The sequence below is a fragment of the Crocodylus porosus genome, unplaced genomic scaffold, assembly GCF_001723895.1.
Source record: "Crocodylus porosus isolate Cpor-Errol unplaced genomic scaffold, CroPor_comp1, whole genome shotgun sequence".
In the NCBI taxonomy this organism is placed as follows: Eukaryota; Metazoa; Chordata; order Crocodylia; family Crocodylidae; genus Crocodylus; species Crocodylus porosus.
In genome coordinates, this window is record NW_017728909.1 from 60,235,625 (window position 1) to 60,258,532 (window position 22,908).

The 22,908-nt window shown below is 42.6% G+C and overlaps 1 protein-coding gene and 1 long non-coding RNA gene across 3 annotated transcripts in view; one reads left to right on the plus strand and one right to left on the minus strand.

Annotated features, from left to right (window-relative positions):
• LOC109308100 overlaps positions 1 to 14,117 on the minus strand; it is a 43,574-nt gene extending 29,457 nt beyond the window's left edge. The window contains exons 1-2 of one of the 2 annotated variants that reach the window (XR_002100468.1): positions 13,976 to 14,117; positions 2,030 to 2,163 (exon numbers count right to left, since the gene is read on the minus strand). This is a non-coding gene — a long non-coding RNA (uncharacterized LOC109308100). Of the gene's footprint in view, positions 1 to 2,029; positions 2,164 to 2,428; positions 2,713 to 13,975 lie in introns of those variants that run through there. The other variant, XR_002100469.1, reaches the window with a different exon arrangement.
• ADGRV1 (adhesion G protein-coupled receptor V1) overlaps positions 1 to 22,908 on the plus strand; it is a 466,251-nt gene that overhangs the window by 285,280 nt on the left and 158,063 nt on the right. The window lies entirely within an intron of this gene.

The following is a 22,908-nucleotide window of genomic DNA, read 5'->3' on the forward strand; positions in this document are numbered from 1 at the left end:
ATAATATATATTATATATATATAAAATATGTACAATACATATTCCTTTCTTATACTACTCCTTAATTGTGTTGAGTTATCTCTAACATTTAGTATCTCAGAGCTGCTATAATTAAAGCTCCCCACTGCCCACTCCCATAGTACATGTTTAAATGCCCAAGAATTCCCAGTTAAATAAAATTGTCGTCTGTTAATCTGTGACTTTTGGTTGCTTCATGACCCAGATAAATTAAAAGGGATGTGTATTTTTTTGTGTGAAAATATTGCATAGAGTGTTTCTAATCGTGCATTCTGAGACCAAAACGAAGTTGTTATTAAGGGCAAAAGTTCTTATGTCAGCAACTTAAGGTAAAAATGCCTCATAAATTATGGTGATTAAAAAAAAAAAAAGGGTATGCAGCCATAAAACTGGGTTAAATATAAGCTTAACATTGACCAAAGCATTATAAAGTTTGAAAAAGCTCATTTATAAATACGAAAACAATCTTCAATCTGCCAGTGAATGGTACTCGCCGCCTTCTTTGTTGCCCTTTACTCAGATGAGTCCTATACGGATCAAGATTTTTTTTTAACAGCCTGATTTTTCTGGACCAGCTCATCACCAGATTATCTGCTATTTTCACATGGATCTCTCTCCACCTCCACTAGTGGAACAGTTCCATGTCTAAATAAATTAAATTTATGCTGCATCCAAGTGTTGAGGGTGTTCAGCCAAGATGGGAGACAGATTCCCTGATCTAAATGAAGCCTGCAAGCACAGATTTATCCTGGTGTACCTTGTCTTACAGTGATGTAAGGAAGGAGTGGACACACAACAGACAGCTCTATGCCACTATAAAGTACTGGAATTTCACTGGGAAACACTAGGGATAAAATTACACCACATTAACTTATACCAGTGTACATGTTGTGTGCAAACAAGCAGTAGCCAGCTCTTCACTCACAGATTAGTGAGGTCCTATATTTGTACCTGTTGCAGCAGCCACTTGGGGAGAACTGGTTAGTTGTCTTCTGTGGATACCATGGAAAGTTACATTGATATACAACATTGATATAAACTACAGTAATATTAATAAATCTCTGTCCAGGCCTTCAGACAGAGTGGGAGTTTGAGCCAAGGTGCCTTACACCCTCACTGTGCGTCTTAGCTACTAGCCTATTACTTATTTTGGGAAAGGGATTAATCTGGTTTTCCAAACCAGTAATACTTTCCCACAAACATTTTTAGTTTCAAGAATGGATACTTTCTGATGGAAAAATTACATCTTTGAAGAATTCCTCATCTGTAACATGAGGAGAATTGCACAGATTTCACAAATACTGTCCATTTATCTTTTAGTATTCAATTTATCTCATCAGCAAGGTAGATTTTCTCTAATAATTATGTGCAATGCATGATGCAAGCTATGGTAAGCAAACCCACCTAATTTAAGAGGTTGCTACCGAGAAGAACTTGATTGTCATAGGAGAGTGCAGCTCACCCTGCTGTCTGAATGTTGTCACTCCAAGTGAAGGTGTTTTGGTGTAAAAAATGACAGATATACACATGTGAAGTATATTTAAACTTCACAGGGGGGGACAGTGTTTTGGTTGATTCGGCTGTAAATGACAAAGTGGTGAATACTGACTGCTTGAGCTTCAAAAACCAAAGAGCCCTCAGCTCTCTCAGTAAACAGTCATCAACAACCACTGTAACAACTGGCACTCATAAACTGTTTTCCCAGTGGATTTTGTGTATTTTTTCTGGTCAGGTTTAGTGTTTCTATGGTGTTGCTTTTCTCCAACCCCAGTATGGCAAAGCCATAAATTAGTCCTTTAATGTGTTAACCTCTATTTGGCATTAGAATACAGAGAAAATACATGACCATAAATTATTCTTATATTAATCTTTAAATGCCCTCCTTTCATAATGTGGTGCATTTTAGGTTATTAGGTACACTTTTAGAGCTCTCCTTGAATATACAATATGTTAATTTAGCATGTATTTGCTGAATTCTTAGACTGAAAATTAAGAAAGTGAGAGACCTCACTTCAATCTGTTGTTTCTCATTCTGCATAGGTTTTCATTTATTCCTGATTTCCTGAGTCCATGTTGTGCTTTCCATTGGTTCACTGCTCCTTTTATCTGACTGCACTGGGGGCAGGATGAAGACCTTGACTCACACTCTTGAAAATAAATGATGCAAGAAAAATTAATAACCTTGTACTGGCTAAAGGGGAAAGGACTACCAAGAGTAGTAGGGCCAATAACAAGCTCATGATCCCTGCTAAATTTACTCTCAAGCTTGTCTTGTGCTAGTTTAATGTATTTTAGTACTTTAATGTGTTTCCATTATGAAAGCCTCTCTGTTAACTAAAGCAAAGAATAATCTAGAAATTCTCACACTAGATAGCAGTAATCAGGTAGGGAACCAGACAGAAAAAAATACCATAGTTACAGCAGGTCAAATAATTCCTGTACTTGAAAAGTTAAGCCTTGCACGCTGTCCTTTAAAGTAAGCACCCAAGGTTGAGATAAAATACTAGGAGAAGTAAGTTCTGAACCCTTCAACTTCAAAATTCAAGTATGGAGATAGTTGACAGGAGTGTTTGAGATTATATCAACTGTGGCTGTTTTATAAGTAAAAAGGTAGCTGATTTGTTCTTCTGTACTGTCCACTTCTGTTCCAAAAGTTGTAAAGCTATTTCCTCTTAAGCTATTATCTCTTCATCCAGAAACATTAATTTTATATTAAATCATACAATAGCCCTTCAGAAGTTAATGTAGATTCTTAGAGGTCAACAGATAAGTGTAGAAGAACGAACCAGTTTTTAAGGTAGTATTCTCATGCTGTAGTTATCAAATTTGCATGCTCCTTTAAAGAAGATAGACAGATAGGTAATTATGCATAGTTTCTATGTAATCAGTTTCATTCTCAGTAAACACAGGAAAGTGCCAGCATTTCCAGACCCAAACATTCCCATTCACTCATCACATGTTGAGTACATGGCCACTGGCCAGGTCACCTTTGTATCTTTCCAGGGTTCACGTTAAGGTCTAAATTGTGTTTGTTCCCATTGTGTTTCCAAGGAAACTGAAAGAGTGCAGGATGACTGCAGTGTATGAAACAGCTGGGAATATCATGTGAGGTGGCAGAGTACATTGTTGTGTCTCCCCCCCACACACACATGCACACACTTACAAACATGACCAAAGTTTCATTAAGTTAGAATAAGTCATCTTGCCCTTCTGTCATTTTGAAAAGGCCTTCCAGTTTGATGGTTGTTTTCTGTTTACTAGTTCCACTTGTGAGCCCATTTTATGTGTCAAATGAATTCAGATTTTATGTACCTGTAGAAGCAAAACTTATGTGAATCCACTAACTTTTACCTACCATTGTCTTTAGGATTTGCAAATCATGATATTGCTACTCTTAAGCTACATGCTGTTGACTACACCAGTGAAAAATATGTATTACTTATCACATAAGGAAATAGTGCTTCATGTGACTATTTTGCAGCACAATGAATCCACTTTTCTAAGCAAAGGATTTTTGAGATATGGCTAGTAATGGAAAACCGAGAACTGACATCTCTGGATTAATAAAGGGTATATTTCCCCAAATCCACTTTGACTTAGGCAAGTAAGAGAAACCCAGCTGTAGCAGAATACTATGGATTTTGCTATGGCTAATTACATAGACCTATTCATATTTAGTGCCTTGAAACATACTCATCTATGTTCCTGTAAAAATTGCATGTTGGCAGTGACCATGAGAGTTCTACGTTAGGTGCTCCTAGAATGTGCCTAGCTCATCTCAGCAGGACTGAGTGCAGTATAAAGCAGAGTACTCACAGGCTAGGGACAGACATTCAAAAAGCCGGAGCCTAAATTGATTACACCTTTGCAGATTAGTCTAACCTGCTTAGGCTGGACCAGTTTGTAACAGGAAAGACATTCACATTGGACTGAGGCAATGCAGGCACATGCCTACAGTTGCTCAGGCCAGGTACCGGGAGGTGCTAGAGCATGCCCTCAGTTGCAAGGAAGCTGTGATGGGAGGGGCATGGCTAACCCAGGCTTAACTGGCCAGAGAGGGGTTTAATTCCCGCCACCCTGTGCCACAGGCAGGGATGACAGCCAGGTCTGCTCAGTGCTCCCCCTCCTTGCTGCTGCAGCACTGGGCACCATGGCCTCTGAGGCAGAGGGGGTCAGAGAGGAGAGTTAGTTTACCCTGAACCCCCACTGGCAACCAGGTCTTCCTGTTGTTGCTGAAGCACTCACTCCCTGCCTGTTCCCTCGCCAGAGGCTGGAGTGGGGAGGAATAACCCTGTCCCTGCTCCCCCACTCCCAGGCGCCCTGCCTAGCCATGACCCTGCAGCACTACTGCATTCCACAGCAGCTCTGCCGGCCCCACAGCACAGCCTCCTGTTGGGTAGGGGCTCGTGCTCTGGGAAACTGTGATAGGCTGTTGCCTGTCACCTCACTCACTGCTTGCTGCTGGGTGGGGACAGAGCCCAACCCCAGCCACTCATTCTGTGCTGGGGAAAGTCCTCTCCCAACAAGAAGGGACTTATTCCACTGCCGGCTCCAAACACTTGCAGTCCTGGAAGGGTTAACTTTCAGCCTCTGGGCTCCCAGCCAGTGGTTGCTCCCCCCCAATTAATCCCTCTACAAGCTTTCCATGAGGCTGGGCTGGGAAGACCCTGCTGTGGTGTCATCAGCTTAATAAGCTCCTCCTGCTGGGAGGGGGCTTGCCCCAAGCACAGAGAGGCTGCTTGCACTGCAGCAGGGTCTGCTCGCCTGGCTGCAGCTGCTGGTCAACCTGTGCTTGGGACTGATGGCTGAATAAGCCCCTTCTTGCTGGGAGGAGGTTTCCCCAGCACACAGAAGTGGCAGCAGGTGGGCCGGGAAGCCCTGTACAGGCTTCGGGCACCTGCAGCAGGAAGTGCCAGCAGCAGGAGGGGGAGGGGCCGATTTTGCACTTGTAGTGAGCAGCAGTTTCTCTCCACCACCGCTGCAGCTCAGCCCAGATGGGTGAGCCTGGAGGTGGCACAGGGGGCATGGGGTCAGGGCTGTGCACACTGGTCCCTGCATGTACCACAGGGCTGGGGCCAGCAGCACCAGCAAAGGAGCTGCAGTGGCTGTGCTGCCTAGAAAGGCAGTCCTGCTGCGGAGCAGTCCCAGCCCAGCTGCATGCCCAGGTGATGGTGCCTCAAGCCGGTGGCACTGAGGGACCCACCAGGAGCCAGGCAAAGCCCCTCCGTGGGCTGGATCTGCCCAGTTGGTAGCATCTGGACATGCCCCTGCCCAGCTGCTGGTGTGATGAAGGGGAAGCCACTGGGATGGGGATGGGGATGGGGCAGGACACTGTGGAGCAAGGAAAACTGCTGTGGGTGGTGATGGCAGCACTGGGGGAGGGTGGGGGCTGTGGCCAGTGCTGCTGCATGCAGCCCACAACAGCTCCGCCCACCCCACAGTGGGCCTCCCCCCGCTGGGAAAGGGGTCATGCTTCCCAACATTGACAGGGGCTGTTGCCCCCACCAAGGGCCCTGCCCCCTCCTGCTGCAGCCACTGGGTGGGGCATGGCAAGACACTGGCCTCCAGGGCTCTTGTGGGGAGCAGAGATGGGGGTTATTCCACTTCCCTCCAGAGTCTGGAGGGAACAGCAGAGGACTTGTTCCCCTGCAGGGAGTGAGTATGGAAGTAAGGGTGGGCTGACCCAGCTGCCAGTTTTGTAGAGGGGAGACTAACCCTCCTCCTTGTCCCGCTCTGCCTCAGGGGCCATGGTGCCCTGCTGCTGCAGCAGTGAGAAAGGAGCATCCAGCAGACCTGACATGGGTCCCTGCTCATGGCACAGGGAGTGGGGAATTAAATCCCTTTCTGGCCAGATCTCTATCTCTGCGTATCCCTGCTCAGGCTGGGAAGCAGAGGGGTGGGGTCATCCCAGCTGGGCTGTAGCAAAGAGCCCAGCCTAGAGAGCATGCTGGGATGCTGGGGGAGTCTGGCTTAACTTAACTTAAACCAGGAAGGGGTCTGGGACAGACATTGCATCAACCAGTTTGAGCCAAATCAGTTAAGCCTGATACTACATTCAACCAGGTTTATCTCAAACCAGTTTCAGCCATTTTCAAACTGGTTTATGCACACTGAGTGTCTGTTCTGTTACAGATGTAAACCAGTTTCTGATCACTTAAACTGGTTTAAGTGTAATGTCTGTCTCTAGCCCTGGAGTTCACACACACCATTGGGCCTAGCGTTTCCTCTTGGTGCCTCCCTGCTCTGCAGCTAGGTGCTCTGGATTGGTCTGGAGAAGTGGTAATCGGAACAGTTAGACTGAATACAGATCCTAGGTACCTAGAGGGAAGGCATCTAATTTTTGGGCATTGCAATACCCAAGCAAAGACACTTGTGAAAACAATGTAGGTGTCCCTGGGTCAGCTTCAGCTACTACATGTTTCACAAATACTGCAAATTGTTTGGAAAATAACTATATTTGTAACTTGTTAATTGCACCTCCAAACACACATGTTGGTAACTGTCGTTTTTGCATTTATTTTTCCTAAATGCAAGTAAGCTGATTCTATGTCTTCATATTATTTACTTACAGTGTCATGCCTTACTACATTAAGACCCTAGTGTGGATATTATGGTGTCATCAGGGATCTTTGTATGATTCCATTGGGTGTCGGTGTTAGAAAAATCAATCTCCTTCATTCAAGGGATGATCTAGTATGTAGGATAACAGTTTTTGGCCACCTTTGAGTCATACAGTGTTATAAAGCATTGCTTGGCCAAAGAGAGCAGCATAGTTTAACTTACCGAGGGTACTCTTTTTTCCTGACAACCATGGTAGAGAAAGTGGAAATTAAAACAGCATTAGAAAATACAATAATGAGGATGTTTATAGCTTAGTCTTTCAAACGGTGGTCAGTAGATCTGTAAATTCATATCTGCTGGCGCACACTATAGGATTCTGAAGGAATATTGTTTTTCTCTAGGATAATATGAGCTGAAATGTTTAACAACAAACAGCATAGATGTAGCTCAGTGAACTTTAACACATCAAGGACAGTGTTCTCAAACAAAGTAACCTGCAAAGGTGATTGAGTTCAGCACTGGTGTTGACTTTTGAGACCAACGTATTTAATACAGAGTAAGCATATGTGCATGGAGATGGACTGTATATTTTGGCTGTAGAATTTGGATTGTTCTTTAACCCTCTCTGTAACTACTGTATTACTTATTAATCTTTGTAGCCTTTGGTCAAAAGTCTGGGAAGCAGCTGTATACCCTGTGCAGTAAAGCCTACATGGTTTTATCCTGTGTTCCTTCATGAAGTGCCAGGTATAACTTTATATAAAGAACAAGATAATTATACCTAGCTTTTATATGGCTTTTTCAGTAGATCTCAAAGTGCTCCAGAAAGGTGCTTGTCCCCATTATGTAGTCAGAGAAACTGAAGCAGAGAGCAGTAATATGACTTACTGTGACCACCCAGTACAGCAAGAGCAGATCCAGGAATAGCTGTCAGAACACAGGCCTCGAACTCATTCGGCGAGGCAGCACTGCTCAGAAAAAAACCTAGATTATGATATTGTTAATAAAAATAGACGTTTTGGCTATGACTGCAGTCTCAAACTTTCTTATTGTCATTCTACTAACTGGCTTTCCCTCCAAAAGCCTGTAGACTATCAACATTTTGGCAAAAGTAAAACATCTGAAACATCCCTTTGCATTACCAATTTCATTCAGATGTAGAACTTCTAGTTACAGTAAAAGCTCTATTATCTGATGTGAGTGGGGAATTGGGGGTGCCAGTTATCTAAAAATTCTGGTTATCTGAGGCAGGGGTTTTCAACCTTTTAGAAAACTCCTGCGGCAGGGGATGGTGGTGGTTGCACACAGACCCGTCGCAGCACAGGGTGGTGGGTGGTGGCAGTGGATGCTGCGTGTGAATTCTCCCCACCTGCTGGCTGGAAATTCCTGTTAATAGTATTCTGGATAGTAGAATGCCAGTTAACGCAGATTTTACTGTATTTGGATTTACCCACATGAGAAGGTTGTGCCAGCTGGTCTTACATATGGGATCTTATTGCTCACTACAGTGTAAAGTCTTTAATTTTTAGAAAGTAGCTCCATTACCAAGGGGAAAACTGCATATAAGCTTAAATCTGGGGGATTGTACCTGTGGTTAAATGGGTGAGTGGTTTTTTTTTTCCTAATGGGCATTTGCCATTTTCACTATCCTCAATCTAAAATATTGCGATGAATATTCTTTATGGCATATTTAAGCCCTCTCTGAATGGCAGAATAAAAATAATTATTCTTAAATCTATCTATCTGTCTATGTGTCCATCTGTGTGTCTATCTATTGGTATAATTCTTTAATCAAAGCAAGATGAATTCAAGGGCCAAATTCATTGAGGTAGAAGCATACCCAGCAATCAGTAGCTGCTTATAATTATCCTGTATTTTTCCCAGCTGATACGGTGTTACATTCTCATTTTGGAGCAGGCACGCTGTAAATTTCCATGTGCCACTCAGAAGTTTATACCAGCTTTATGAGCTTCCCCTTCAGAAAGTGCTCTGCTTGTTACTGATTGACTACAGCAAAAAAAAAGTTCTTAAAGAATCTAAACTAGTGATGATACTATTATATAGATTAACACTGACATTGTCTCCATGCTCAAATAATGTAAAAACTCTCTCCCCTAAGAACTGGTGTTAGTAGTTCAATATTAATGGTCATAAATAGTCTTCCTGTATTATCCCTTGTGGTGCTAAAAACAAACCACAGTTGCATTTAAATATCTTTGCTTTTGTTTTAAGGTATAAAAGAATGAAACAAGTAGTTGAACACCTTGGGGAATCATAAGCTATTAAACTGTGGCCAGGAGCTTCGATCCTTTTTCCGCAGGAAAGGAGACTTTTCCTTTGGATTGGTAGCTGGAACAGTGGCACATGAGATCAGTTTCAGTCATTGCACGAGTAGGATTTCTATTAGAATAATGAAGGAAAAGAAGGTGAGGGAAGAAGGAAATGTTTAAAAAAACTCTTTTTTCTGTTCAGAAATAGAATTTTGCAAGTAGTCTCTTCTGTTCCTTTTATGTTCATTTCCATTACTAATACACTGGGTGGGAGGGAACGGTGCTAAAAGGTCTAAGCTGTTGTAATAAAATTATACCTCGTATGAACTAATATTCAAGATAAGTAGTGAAGCTGTGAGCTGGTTCATACTTGGAGGAGATCCAGGCTCTTATTTCTAAAATAACTAAACAAACACTGACATTCAAATGTGCACAAATCTTATGCACAAAATTCCAATTATCTTTAATGGGATTTCCCCACATGAATCCCACACATATCAGCAAAAACAGCTGCCTGGGGATGGCTAAAATCCAGGAGGAACTTTGGTTCCCTAATTTAAATAAAAATATTTCATTTAACATACCAGGGAGAGGGCAGAAGTGAAGTGGATTTTTTGTTAAGTGTTTATCTGTCAATACCACCAAATTAAAAATAAATAAATAAGACACAACTTGTTAACTGTTACAATATACATTTCAAATACCTGTACTGGTGGCTATTTTTTGTCTGAACTAGGAAACATGGAGAATATCATCTGCGAAAGTCACTTTCCTGTAAGCCAGCTCTTTATATAAATATAGCATCTTATGTCTTATTCCTTAGCTATATGCATTCTATACAAAGGTATGGCATCATAATTAAGCCGGGTTAAGAGGTAAAATGAATATTAAACAGAATACCTCTCATCTTGGAGTTGTAAACTATACTTTACCTGCATGAGGGACACCAATGGTGCCATTTCATCCTTTCACCTAGTGGTCCCAAACTAGAGTACCTAGTATCATAGTACTTAGGGTTGGAAGGGACCTAAACAGATCATCAGGTCCGACCCCCTGCTACGGGCAGGAATGGGTGCTGGGATCATATTACCCCAGCCAAATATGTGTCCAGCCTCCTCTTGAAGACCCCCAAGGAGAGAGCACCACCTCACTTGGGAGCCCATTCCAGAGCCTGGCAGCCCTAACGGTAAAAAATGTCTCCTGATGTCCAGGCTGAACCTTCTCTCTAACCTTAGGGTAGATAAGGAACAGGATATAACAGAGTTGCCCATGTGTATGGAGAAAGGAGAGTTCCTTTTGACCCTAATCCCTCTTTACACTCAAACCAGACTACCTGTGCCCTCCTTCTGGTCCTCAGCTATGCACACACTAAAGGGGCAGTACATTTTTAAACAAAGTTAGGGTATATTATAGACATTAGAGAGGCATATAAATGATTAGATCCAGTTCTAGAAGTATAAAGTAATGGAGTATCCGCCACTTCTCTTGGGAAAATATATACCATTTTACTGGGAAGGTGCATCCCTGATTCCATTACTTCTCTGTATATAATGAAATCACCTCACTCACGGTTCTAATAGAGGCTGCTGCCACTTTTACATCATTAAATTATTGTGAATATTCTTAACTTGAGGCATGTTTTTTTGCTTTTCTCCAGCTCCGATTTCATCTTCTTTTGAGGTTTTTGAAAGTCTCTTGTGAGGCTGAATTTTTTCTTATTTTCAGTAGGTTTGTTTGTTTATTTTTACTGTTCAGAGAAATGGCAGTATCTGAGGTTCCCTAAACGTGTTCCATGTATTATGCAGTTATCTGGTTAATTGCCTAACTAATTTAGACTGGCTACACATGCAAATTAACAATGGCACCTTTACAAGGTCCAACCACAGGTGGGGAGCCTGCTGCGATGTGCTGGAAATCCAGTGCGTTCCAGCAATTTAAGTTATTGCTGGAAAATGTGTAATAACTTGATAGTTGGTTTCTATCCCGCTTCAATTTGCATGTGTAGCCTGTGCTCCCATGACAGGGAGTCCTGTCACCACCGAGCTTGGGAGCTCCCAGCTGCGGAACCATATGTCCCTACAGCTGGGAGCCCCATCAGCTGACAGGACGCCCTGCCATGGGGTGCATGATGTGCCCCCCTCAACTAGGAGATCACAGCAACTGCAGTCTTCTAGCCACAGGGTGAGGGAGCTACTAGCCACAGGAACTTAATTCTTGCTACTGCAGAGGATCCCATGATTGGGCTTCCCCTGTGGTAACAATAAGGTGTGATGGGATCCAAGGCATGATCCCACAGTTACACAGGTATATGTGCTGTATAGTACAACCCATATGCTAATAGTGTGACTTCGTTTGCAGTCAAAATCATTCATGAAATAAATAGTGTTACATTATTAGGGCTTTTTTTAGGTTCAACCTGTATGCATTTCAGTAGAACCTGCTTGGAGAAACTGTAGAGCACTTGCAAATTGAGTACTGAGTACTGTGGCCCTTAGAAATAAAAGTGCACTCACTAATATATTGTGAAGAAGAGGGTTGGGAACTGAAATTTATCCTTTGGAGTGTGGAGAGCAGGATGTACAACTACACTTTGTATCAGGATGTTTGTTCAACCCTTGTGGACACATTAATTCTCTCATCCCTTGAATTTATTGTGCAGAAACAACCATATGATGATTGATTCCTATGCAAATGTTTTAGGGCCTGGAGTTCCTCTATGTCTTTCCCTAATAAAGCTACACAGGAGGAACTGTACTTGGCCTTATGTAAAGACAAGTATTTCTTCAAGACTTACAACCTTTGCCAAAGGAAGATTTTTTTTTTTCTAGTATATTTAAAGTGGAGTCCCATGTTGTAAAGAGCAAATCACAGGGAAAACAGCTTCTCAAATTATGCTACTTAGTGGCATGGGGAGCAGTGATGGAGTGGACAGTATGGCTGTCTAAATTTATTTAATAAATTACTTTAAGAAAATACTTGGAAAGGGGGCAGGGAGAGGCTTTGTAGCACAATGGTCAGGACACCCACCTGAGTGGAGTGAAGCTAGCGTTCCAGTCTCAATTCCAGTGAGGATTTCGTTGTTTTATAAGAAGTGAAAGAGCTCCCGCAGGAAAGGCTGAAAAAAAATCATCCCAGAATTCCTAACTCAATTGTGCGGACATTTATTTTTTCTGACTGTCAGGAGACCTAAGTTCTTCTGCGTGAGTGCTTAGGGGCAGGCATTACCACCAGCTCTGTCTCCTCTGGTTTGTAAATAGCAGCCAAGTCCCCTTGTAAATCTAGTCTTTATTTCTGAATTCCTTTTGCTTTTACAGTGGGTTCTGCTTTATAGAATTGCTAGGTAATAGAATCAGCTGCTTATTTGAATCAATATGATACAACCAAAACCATTTGTATATTATTACATGTAAAAATTGCTCAAATTAGAATCATAATTTTTGGTTTTTGGAATCATTTTACTGGAGAAGCCCAGGGATTTTGCAGTTTTGTGAGGTGCCCTCTGCAGGCTGGCAGAGTTCCAGCCTACAGGGGGCTGGAAGAGAACAAGAGGAGGGCGGTCAGGCAGGGGGCGCCATGTACATGCACATGGCCCCCAGCAGCCTGGAGGGCAGCTCCTGCAAACTGGGGGGGCGGGGGCAGGTGGGGATTGAGCCTATGTGGGGAGGGAGTTGGGCAGGGCTGTGGCACCAGTGGGGAGTGGGACAGGGCATGGATGACTCATTTGTGGGCGGGGTGCAGGAGCCGGACTCCCTGGTGATGTGCTTCCTTCATGCATGGTAGCTTTGAGGAGCACAACCCCATGCTGCTGCCCTCACTGCCTGTGCCTGCACCCCCCCCCCGCCCCTGCACAGACCTGGGGGGTGCAGGTCCCCGCCTGCCCATCCAGAAGTGAGCACTGTGCCGGGGGCTGGCCCAGTGCCCAAACCCACAGCTGGCAGCAACAGGAGGGGAGCTGGGCTTCATTTTGCTGCAGCAGTCACTGCCTCCTGCTGGGAGAAAGGGGTTACAGACTCAGGTCCGTGGCCCCATAGCCCTGGCAGCTGGGCCCCCCTCCAGCAGGGCCGGGTGGCAGGGGGCTGTGGGTGGGGAGTGAGGAGCTGGGGGGCAGGGGGCTGTGGGGAGGACAGGAGTGAGAGGCACGAGCAGGGTCAGGGGGCTGTGGGGGAGGGAGGAGTATCTTCATGTTCTTTTAAAAAAAATGGGTCTCCTTTTAATGAAATCATCTGGTTAATAGAATCAAATCCCCATTTCCCAAAGTGATTCCAATAAGAGGAATCCACTATATTTAAAAAGTGGTTAAAAATTACTGTTTTTTTCCCCCCCCAACTGGCTTAAAAAGGAGCAAAAACTTTTGAGGCCACTGAGCCTTAAAATATATCAACTAGAAAAGAGTTTAAGTTAATGTTGTACAAGGTTTATTCCAGTGGTGGTCAAGCCTTTTGGTAGGCATGACACAAAGTAGCCCCACATTCTCCCCAAGTGCTCCTTGCCTGATCTGAAGCTCTACTTCCTGCTCCCTGCCCTATCTAACACTGTTGCCTCCCCACTCCCCAATCTGCTGTGTGCCACGCAGAGTGCCTGTGCCACTTGCTGCGTCCATGCCGCAAGTTGGTCACCCCTAGTTTATTCTAACTGTATACATCATGTTTACCATTATGAGAAAGGAGATGCTACTTGTTTCTAGTGGTTGTATTTACCCAATTTGACTAAAAACTGGTGACTTCATAGTCTAGTGCTAACAATAATGACAAGAAGAAATTAAAAGCTAAGAGTTTTCTTTGATAAAATAACAGACAACACCCAAGTTCCTGTGGACTTAAATAGCAGCAATTTCAGTAGAAAGTTTATTTTCCCTACAATATGTACATATTCTCATTAGTCTTTCCGTCTCATGGGGAGAAGAGACTTTCTTTTCTAATGATATTTTACTGCCTCTGTCTGGCTTAGAATGTGTCTATATTTATGTTTAAGAAATTGTATTTTGCTATACAAGGCAATATTTATTTGAATCAGCATGTATTGAGGACAACTGGTAAACCCTGAAATCTGACTGAGGAACAATAGTTCACATCCAAAACACTGCAGACTTTGGATTTAAAATACCTTCAACTTTCACTTACTATAACTGGCTAACTGGCAAAGGGTCTGTGTCTGGAGAATGTGCACTGGATGGCTCCTGATAATTCTGCTGGTACAATCATCTCTCAGTGCAGTGAGATTTATATTTAGCTGTCTTGGGAAGTTGACATGTTTTCCACCCTGGAGAAGCAGGAACATATCTCAGCAGTAGCTTAAATCTTAACTTTTCACACAACTAACAATTTAAAAATTAAACTAGTGTTAATTATTACTAGGCTTTAACCCAGTTTTAAAGCTTCTGACACATTGCTAGCCCACTTTCTCTTGCACAATAGTCAGCTTAACAATACAGTCTGCTCCTGGTTTTGAGCTAACTTTGTTACTGGAAGTAGCTTTGTCACACTTTCCAGAGTATTAACTTCTTCCATGCCAAGGTGTTTGAGGCTTGTCATAGTTTCTAAGACTGTACCATACTATTTTGAAAGTTTATTTTTGCTAGAATATGGATAATGCCAATCTTCAATGGTTCTTTTAAAATGTCTCTCTAATTTTCCTCTGCAGCTCTCTCTTTAGTTTCAATTACCTAAGCCATTCTTCTTTATTTCTCTCTTTACTTTTTATTCTTTCTTAACATATTTTCGTAGTTAGTGGCAGCATTCAGTGTCATTTAAAAAAGGTTGGAAATGTTTCATTTATGCTGCTACAGAAAATGAAAGCCAGTGGGTTTGTGACAACGCATGTTAAAAAACTGCATTTTTTTTCACTTCAAGTTATTGGCTCTGTGAAATCTTTGGCATACCAACATCTTGAAAGCTACCAAAATTACTGGTACACCCGATGTTCATGCAAGAGATACAGATGTTTCTGTAGGGTCATTGTCTAATGGCACAAATATTGGCATTCAAAAGAATTGGTAAACTTCACAGACGATTGGATTGTTCATAGCAAAAGATTAATCATGGCCAAGTGGAGGGAAAATGAAAGCTTTTGAAGAGCATCCACTTGTATGACTTGATTCTGGTTTCCCAAGAAGACTATATTGATCTCTTGTCAGGCTCTCTGTCTCCCAACCTCCTCCCACATCATTTTATTGCCTCATTGCGTCACTTCCCTCCTGCCTGGTTCTTATAGTAAAGATTAGGTTGGACTTATTAAATGTGAGCAGGCTGGCTTATCACTTAAAGATAATGGGAGACTATAACCATTTTGAATAATATGAAATTGGGAAGTTTTAAACAGTTAATAATATCACAAGATATGCCTGGTTATGACAGTTTCCAATTCTGCAAAGACATGGTACAGGATTTGTTATGTTGTAATGATATTTATTTTTTAGTAGTTTTAGTTTATATTTATGAACAAAGTCTCTATTCAGGGAAGAAAGAAATATCTGTAAAGCATGATACAAAGGCATTTTAATTCAGGCATTTTTAAATGTGCTTCTGATGTGGCACCAGGCGTTTTTAATTAGGGAGCTGTGCTAATTGAAAGTGCCCATGCATCATGTGTATCAGCAGCAGAGTGTGTCCCCTGACTGAGAAAATGGCAGTGGGGCACTTTGAACTAAAGCACATTGAACATGTTTTATTTCAAAGTACATCACTGCCATTTTCTCAGTGCGGAGACATGCTGCGCCGCTGATGCATGTGATGTGCAAGGCTGCTAAAGCGTGTCAAGTTCAGTGCTCCAGCAGACTCGATTAATTGAGTCTGCTCCAATGCACTGGGTTTCCAGCACATTGCAGCAGGCTCCCCACATGTGTGTAAGTGCCCTGTAGGAAGAAGCAATTTCATTCACTTGTGTCAATAAAGTCTCATGTATTTTTAGAGAGCTTTCATGTCCTATTTCCTCCATTTTAGAGGAAGAATAAAGTATTGGCTTATAATAAATTCAGTGGAAGGCATGGACACTTAGGGTTTGGGCTTGTTTGTTTGCTTGTTTTGAAAAGTAAGCCATGTAGGTTTATCATTTGTCGCTTACTGATAATTCTTTTAGACTTAGTGCATTTTGATTAAACCGTTCTTTTCTATGGGAAATAAAGATGAAACGCACTGCTTTTTCAAACAATAGCTTATTTTTCCCATAATACTAAATAGTTGTTGCTTCTCTCCTTGGGATTCCTGTAGTGGGACAGCTACATCTTCAGATATCTATAGTTTACATCAAATTAAGGCCAGTTTATCCTAAATTTATCCACAGAGGCCACGTCCATATGAGCGTGGACATTTGGTTTGCCAGGGACAACTACCAGCAGGATACCTTGTGCTGCTGCTAGTTGTCCCTGGGGAGTGCCTGTGCTATGCACCCTCTGGTGTGTGGCAAGTTATCCCAGGTGGGGTAGGGGAGGCTGGGGTTAGCACTGGACTGGCCCCAGCAGCCTTATCTGGGGTTCTGGGGTCTCCTGGGCCTGTAGTAGCAGCCACAATCCTGCTTATCCAGCAGCTGGAATGTGGCTTTGGCTGGCCAGGCTCTCTGTTTTTGAGTACTGCATGCTGTCACCACATGCACTGCTCTGTTTTTTTGTGTGTGTGTGGTTTTTTGTTGTTTTTTTGGACCCCCTGGATATCCAAGGGGTCCAAAAAAACCCAACCCTGTGCTGCTGCCTTGCAGCGCAGAAAACAGCTGAATGTGCAGTATGTGGCACCGCAGACATGTCTACGGCACCACAAAATGTACAGCCACACTTGTTTGGGTATGACCAGAATGATCATTGCTTATGCAGGGGTGGGCAATTATTTTGAGCAGAGGGCTGCTTGCTGAATTTTGGCAAGCCATCAAGGGCCACATGACAAGCAGTCCAGGGCAGATTAATATTTATTTTCTAAAATTTTTAGGGACGCCACGGACCAAATAGAATGGCCTAGTGGGCTGCATTATGCCCACCCCTGGCTTACAGGCTTATCATTCCAGTGTCAGTAGAAGGCCCTTTGTCTCCACAAAACTGTTTTTCATCAGTATAGTTTAGATCATTAATTTAAAGGTTTTGCCACATTTTTCTTTAGATGTAAACAGCAACATATTGGGTCATCAGGAAAGAAAAATAAGTCTTCATTAGACATAGGCCTGAAAGTTTGGATCTGGCCCTGAACTTTTTTAAAACTTGTATTTGCTTCAGCATAACAATTTTATATGGGCCCTTCTTTAACTTGAAATTGGTAATTCGATTACACCAGTAAAATAGGTGCTATGGCACTGAAAAGTATTGGCCATGTCTAGCAAGAGTGAGTGATGAGCAACCTATTAAAAACCAAATTGGCTCCTCTTATTGCAGGACTATATCTTGCAGCAGTAACCTCCCCTGCCCCCCCATTTCCTTGGTGCTGTCATGTATTAGACCACCCTGTCATTTTCGTCTTCATATTGTAAGAGAAGGCAGTGCAGAGTGGTTCTTTAGAGAGTAATTCAGAGGTGGGCAAAATATGGCCTGTGGGCCAGATCCAGCCCACCAAGCCATTCTAGTTGGCCTGTAGGGCCCCTAAAAAATTTAGAAAATTAATTATCTGCCCCTGGAAGCCTGTCAAAGATGACTATGCACCAGTGGCAGCAGGACCCAGGAGGAGCCAGCAGCAAGACCCCGGGGCGGCAGGACCTAGCAGCCACAGCAGCAAGGCCTGCCCAGCCTAGCCCTGTTTCCCCACCACCACCCCCAGCCCTTATGGCCCTGGAGCCATTCCCTGCCTCCTTCCCTCCAGGAGTGCAACTTGGCTAATAATGTGTGTGTGTGTGGGGGCGGGACCACTGGCAATCACCTTATCCTTGGGGCTGGGCCGGGACAGCTCCTGCTGCATCCTGTGGTCCCAGTGATGCAGTTGGGAACCACGTGGTGCCAGAGCAGCTGGCAGGTGGGCAGGGGTTTGGGGAGAAGTGGCAGTGGCTGGCAGGAAAGTGGGGAAATGGTGGTGGCAATGGCAGCAGGCAGGTGGGTAAGTGGCACTGAGCAGGCAGGAGCACAGCGACAGCTGGGTGCTGGGTGGAAGCGTGGGTCCTGCACCAGTGCCCCAGGGCCAGTGGGGGTCCAGGCTGGCAAGGGCTCTATGGAGCCAGGCCAGCTTCCCACTCTCCCTGCTGGCACAGCCCAGCCCAGATCCGTAGAGCCCCTGCCAGCCAGGCCTTTCACTTGTGTGGGCCGGGCACTCCCATCCAGCTGTCACTGTGCTCCCACCTACTGCCGCTGCCATTTCCCTACTTTCCCACCCACCACCATTGCTTCTCCTGCCCCCTCCCCCCCACACCTGCCGGCTGCTCTAGCACCATGTGGTTCCACCGGATCACAAGGCATAGCCCTGTGGAGCTATAGGACATAGGTCATAGCCCTGTGGAGCTATAGGAGCTGGCCCAGCCTGGCCCTCACAATTCTTGACTGGTTCTGTGTGGTGTTGGGCTGGGCTGGCTCCTGCTGCATTCTGGGAACTGTGTGGTGCTGGAGGAGCTGGCTTGGAGGGTGGGTGGACAAGGGAAATGGCAGCAGCAGGTGGAAAGGTAGGACACACCCATAGCCCCCACAAACATATACCCATCCACCCATACCCCCACAATATACAAGAGTAGGACTTCATAGTCTATTCATAGTCTATAGACTATTATAGTCTCCTCTATGTACCCTGCACAAACACATGCAAGTCAGGACAAAAATATGTTTTGAAATCAAATTAATGAATGTTGTAGTATATGTTTGCTTTTTAGAATATATTTTAGTATCTTTCTGATTCTGAGATGGCAAACTCCCTTGCTGATAGCAGTACTTCTGGGGGTAAGGGGACTTCTGGTGGCACAGGTCAGGGGTTAGGAGGCAGGGCTTTAGGTCTCAAGATGAAAACCAGGAGTCAGGGCACCAGTCAAGGGGGTGAGGCTACCCATATGACCTTTGACAGCTTGCCAAAACTAGGTAAGCAGCTCTCCAGCTGAAATAATTGCCCGCTTCTGGACAAACTCATTCAGAAAGGCAAAAGCTTTTTCAGGTGATGGCCTACTTTATCAGATGAAAAATGCCATTTTAAGTGGTTGAATGGTGTGCCTGTGCCTTGAATATATTTGTAGGTTTTATTTTTAATTTGCTCATTTTAGATCAAATCTTTACTTAAGTTCCAAAGAGTTTTAGACCATGAATTGGGGATTTGAATAACATGCTGTCAGTGTTTTCAGATGGTTTCATTACTTGAGGAGTGACCTGAAGTTCTTGGTTAAACTCTGCTTAGATTCAAAATATTTGCAAGACATGTAACAGCATTAGTTCTGACTACCGTATGGAGAACCAGTGCTGCAAAAGCTATAACATTTGTTGAACTCACAGTTTTGCCTTGAATATTTTTTACGATAGTCCTTATACACAGATGCATAGTAAAAAAAAAAAAAAAAAAAAGCCCTGCCAGGAAAGCCCTATGTCTAACATGGGTTTTTTTCATAGGGATGTGCACATTATTGTCTAAAAATATGTAAAATTATGTGAATTGCTGCATTTCTTGAAAAAGGCTTGATGGAGATCTCCCTGAGGTATAATTTAGGGGTTTTCCATAGTTTCCACTTTCACTGCTACTTATTAGATACTGCTTTTAGTTTCACATTGAACTTGTGTCCACTAAGAGGCACTCTTTGCACATGTTACTGATGTGAATGCTGAGTGTTTTCTGCCTGTTCATTCATGTGTTTTTGTAGTCATTATACATGGACAGTTCTCTACATGATTGTACCTGAGCAATTAAATGATAGACATTCTCCCGTCCCCTCCTCCAAATCCTGAATGAACATTCTGTACTTGGCAATCAGTGTTCAACCTGTACTTTAACATCAATACCTGGAAATGTGCTACAAGCAGCAGAACACAAAGTATTAAGTAAATACAGTTGAGACTAGTCATTATAAAGAAAAAGAAGCAAGGTAGCTCACGGTAATTTTGGATTAATTTCTTGAGTACAACTGCCCTATCTGTAACCTCAGGATATGAATGTATACTTGTGGCATAAACAATGTAGCATGTAATACTGAAAGAACATCTGTTTTGCATGGCAGATAAATTTATGTTTGTAATGAGGATCAGTTACAATGTAGGACCATTTGAAGGCATACAGATGGGGTCTTAATGACTGTATATGTAGTTAAGAAAAAAAATCTGCTTTAAACTTTAGAGACTGAGGTTAAAGTCAGCCATGCTTTCCACCCCATGAAGATCTCCTGGCTTCTTTTCAGTTGCTGGGAGCAAGAAGATGTATAGGCCCAGGTGTCCTGCTGGATAGCCAGGTGACCCTCTGGTCAAAGTGAAACAAAGGTGACTACAGCTAAGGAACTGTGCCCATGTATCTGAAGTCAGTCATTTGCACAGGGTACTATAGGTCTCTGTCATTTCATATTACACATTTTTATTCTGCAAATTAGAAAGTTATATATGTGGATAATCAAAACATTATTCTAAATTATGCCAGGTGCCAGTGGCCCAAAGAGGCCACCTCAAGTGACAAGAATTGTCGAGGTGCAAGAAGCCCAACTCCCACAAAATCCCCATTTCCCTACCCCAGTGTTTGTAATGGCGTACAAAGGAAATGTAGGAGTTTAAACATGTGCCATTTGTTTCTCTCCTTCATCAGTTCTTGGAAACTAAGTAAGGTGGAGCAATATGGTAGCATCAGACTGGCAATTCAGAGCATATAAATAATTTCAAATATCCTGTCATTTAAATAGGCCATGTTAAAAAAAATTAAACAAAATAAAGCATAAAGTAAGGAATGAAAGTCTTGTCTTTTCTTTATAGGTGAAAAGTGCTTTCAGCACATGTAAACTACTAGTGTTCATGAGTTTACCATTAGGTGTTGGGATGATTTGATCTTGGTTTTGGTTTCTTTTAGTGTAGAATATGTTATAATTAGTATGACTAAGAGCAGGGAAACCCGTTGAGTTCAAAATGCTTTGCTTTTAGGGAAAACATTCCACCATCACATAACAAACTTGTGAAATAAGGCTGGGGCTAAATACTGAAGCCATCCTGAAATGGAGGCTAGTTGTAGATGTGTGATAAAGGACAGCATTACTTGGTTCTGGCTTGTATTTTAAGGAGTGGTATACTCTCCTTCTGGAAAGGTAAAGAAATGGGGAGCAGAATAAAAAATGCCTTTATCTAGTTCTTGAAAGTCGATTTGGTACATAGTTGCTTTAGAAATATCAAAATGAGTTGGGTAGATTAATGTTTACAATGTAATAATATGCACATACATGATACTATTGTGTTTGGACTATTTTGCTTGAATATTAGATTTAAGTGTATATTTATGTGAGCTATTTCTTTGCATCGCTGGCTTTTGCCATGACTTTTCCCCCCTGTGAAATCACCCCAGATTCACAAGAAATACTCATCTTTTTCAGCCAGCTAAATCATGTAAACAGCTCCCAGTATTGCAGTGGCAGAACTGCAGAGGAACTGCAATCACCTCGAGGAGGGAATGTAAAAGGGGCTAAACATCTATCAGCCCACAAACAGCTTTTCTTTTCTTTTTTTAACAGTTTAAATATGTGTTTCTGTTTGGCTGGTGCTATCTAGAGAGAAGTGGTCTCTGTCTTTACCAGAGTGACACAAGCACAATCAGGGCTTAAAACATTTCTAGCAAAATAAACCTGCTTTCAGCACAGGCAGGTTATTTATATCACACTGAACATTGGATCCTTGGTATTTTTTTTAGTCAGCATTGTCCATTGCAATACAGTATATTGCAAACTAAACATCCAGTGAAATCACAGCAGCCTGTTCTCTGTCAATCAGCTCATTAGCCACTGCATAGAATGGTCACTTGTAATTCAAGGTCTAGGCATCTGCTTTAATGTGATAATTAAACAACATAATTTGGCCAGAGCCATAAGGTCATTATATCTGATAAGCCTTCCATATTGTCCTAGAAGAGAACATAAAAGTATATTTTTAATTCTATAAGTTTCATGTATTTCTTAAAAAGTCCACTTTTAATCAGTTTGGGAACTGCTCTCTTTGTAACCTTCATGAAGAAAAGAATGTTTTAAAATAGATTTGAAATGTTTCCAGTCACTTTTCTCATCTGACGTGATGAAATAGAAGATACCTCTGAAACTAACTGCTTTTTGCTATTGGAAATAGGCTTTGTTTTTCCTGCAAAGCTGATTCAGTGGCTCACATAATTAGAAATAATAAATGCAGTTCAAATGTATTAAATACAAATAGCTAAGGGACTAAAGCCATTTCTCTACCAATGGCAAGAGAATTTATAAATAGCTAGTGCTGCAACTACAATAAAACTGTTTGGAAGAATCTGCATTAAAAGATGTGATTGTTTAGCTCTAGGTCATTGTCACGTTATTAAATGACACCCTGCAAAATTTGGCAGTTTGCAGGTTAATTATCCGAACTGCTTGGAATCAAGAAGTAGTGCTGTGTTATAACTGGGAACAAAAGCTCCGAGAGAGAAGATGCTGTTAGGGCTGGAGCTAGCCAGTTTGAACCGGCACCAGTTAGCAATGACAGGGAGAGTAGAGGTGGGATGGGGGAAGGGGAAGCACTCGTAGAAAAAAGCATCTCATTCCAGCAGCATGTCTCCACTCAGACTCACTGTTAAAGCCACTTTAGATTATCTCATTTGAATGTGTGGTTGTTGGCATAATGTTCTGTGAAAGACACCAGTGCTGTGCAGCCCTTTGCAACTCTTCTGCTGGAATTTGGTATGCTTTGCTTTTTTCTTGCTGTGTGGTGACATAATAACAGCAAGTGGCAGAAGTTGCTTAGTGTTTAAACCTTTACAGGAAAAGAAAAATGTCTGCGTAGTATAAAACATTAGGAATGGATTCAGTGACAGTGTATTTCATTTATACAATGTGTAAAACTGCTGTATAATTGTATAATTGTTTTATGCATGGGTATAACTTGTGCATCATTTTATATGTGTATAACTCCCATGATTTCCTTGGAGTTACTCAACATCTCTCTTTAAGTGCTATCAGAGGTAAGACCCTGAAGTCCACCTTTTTAGGA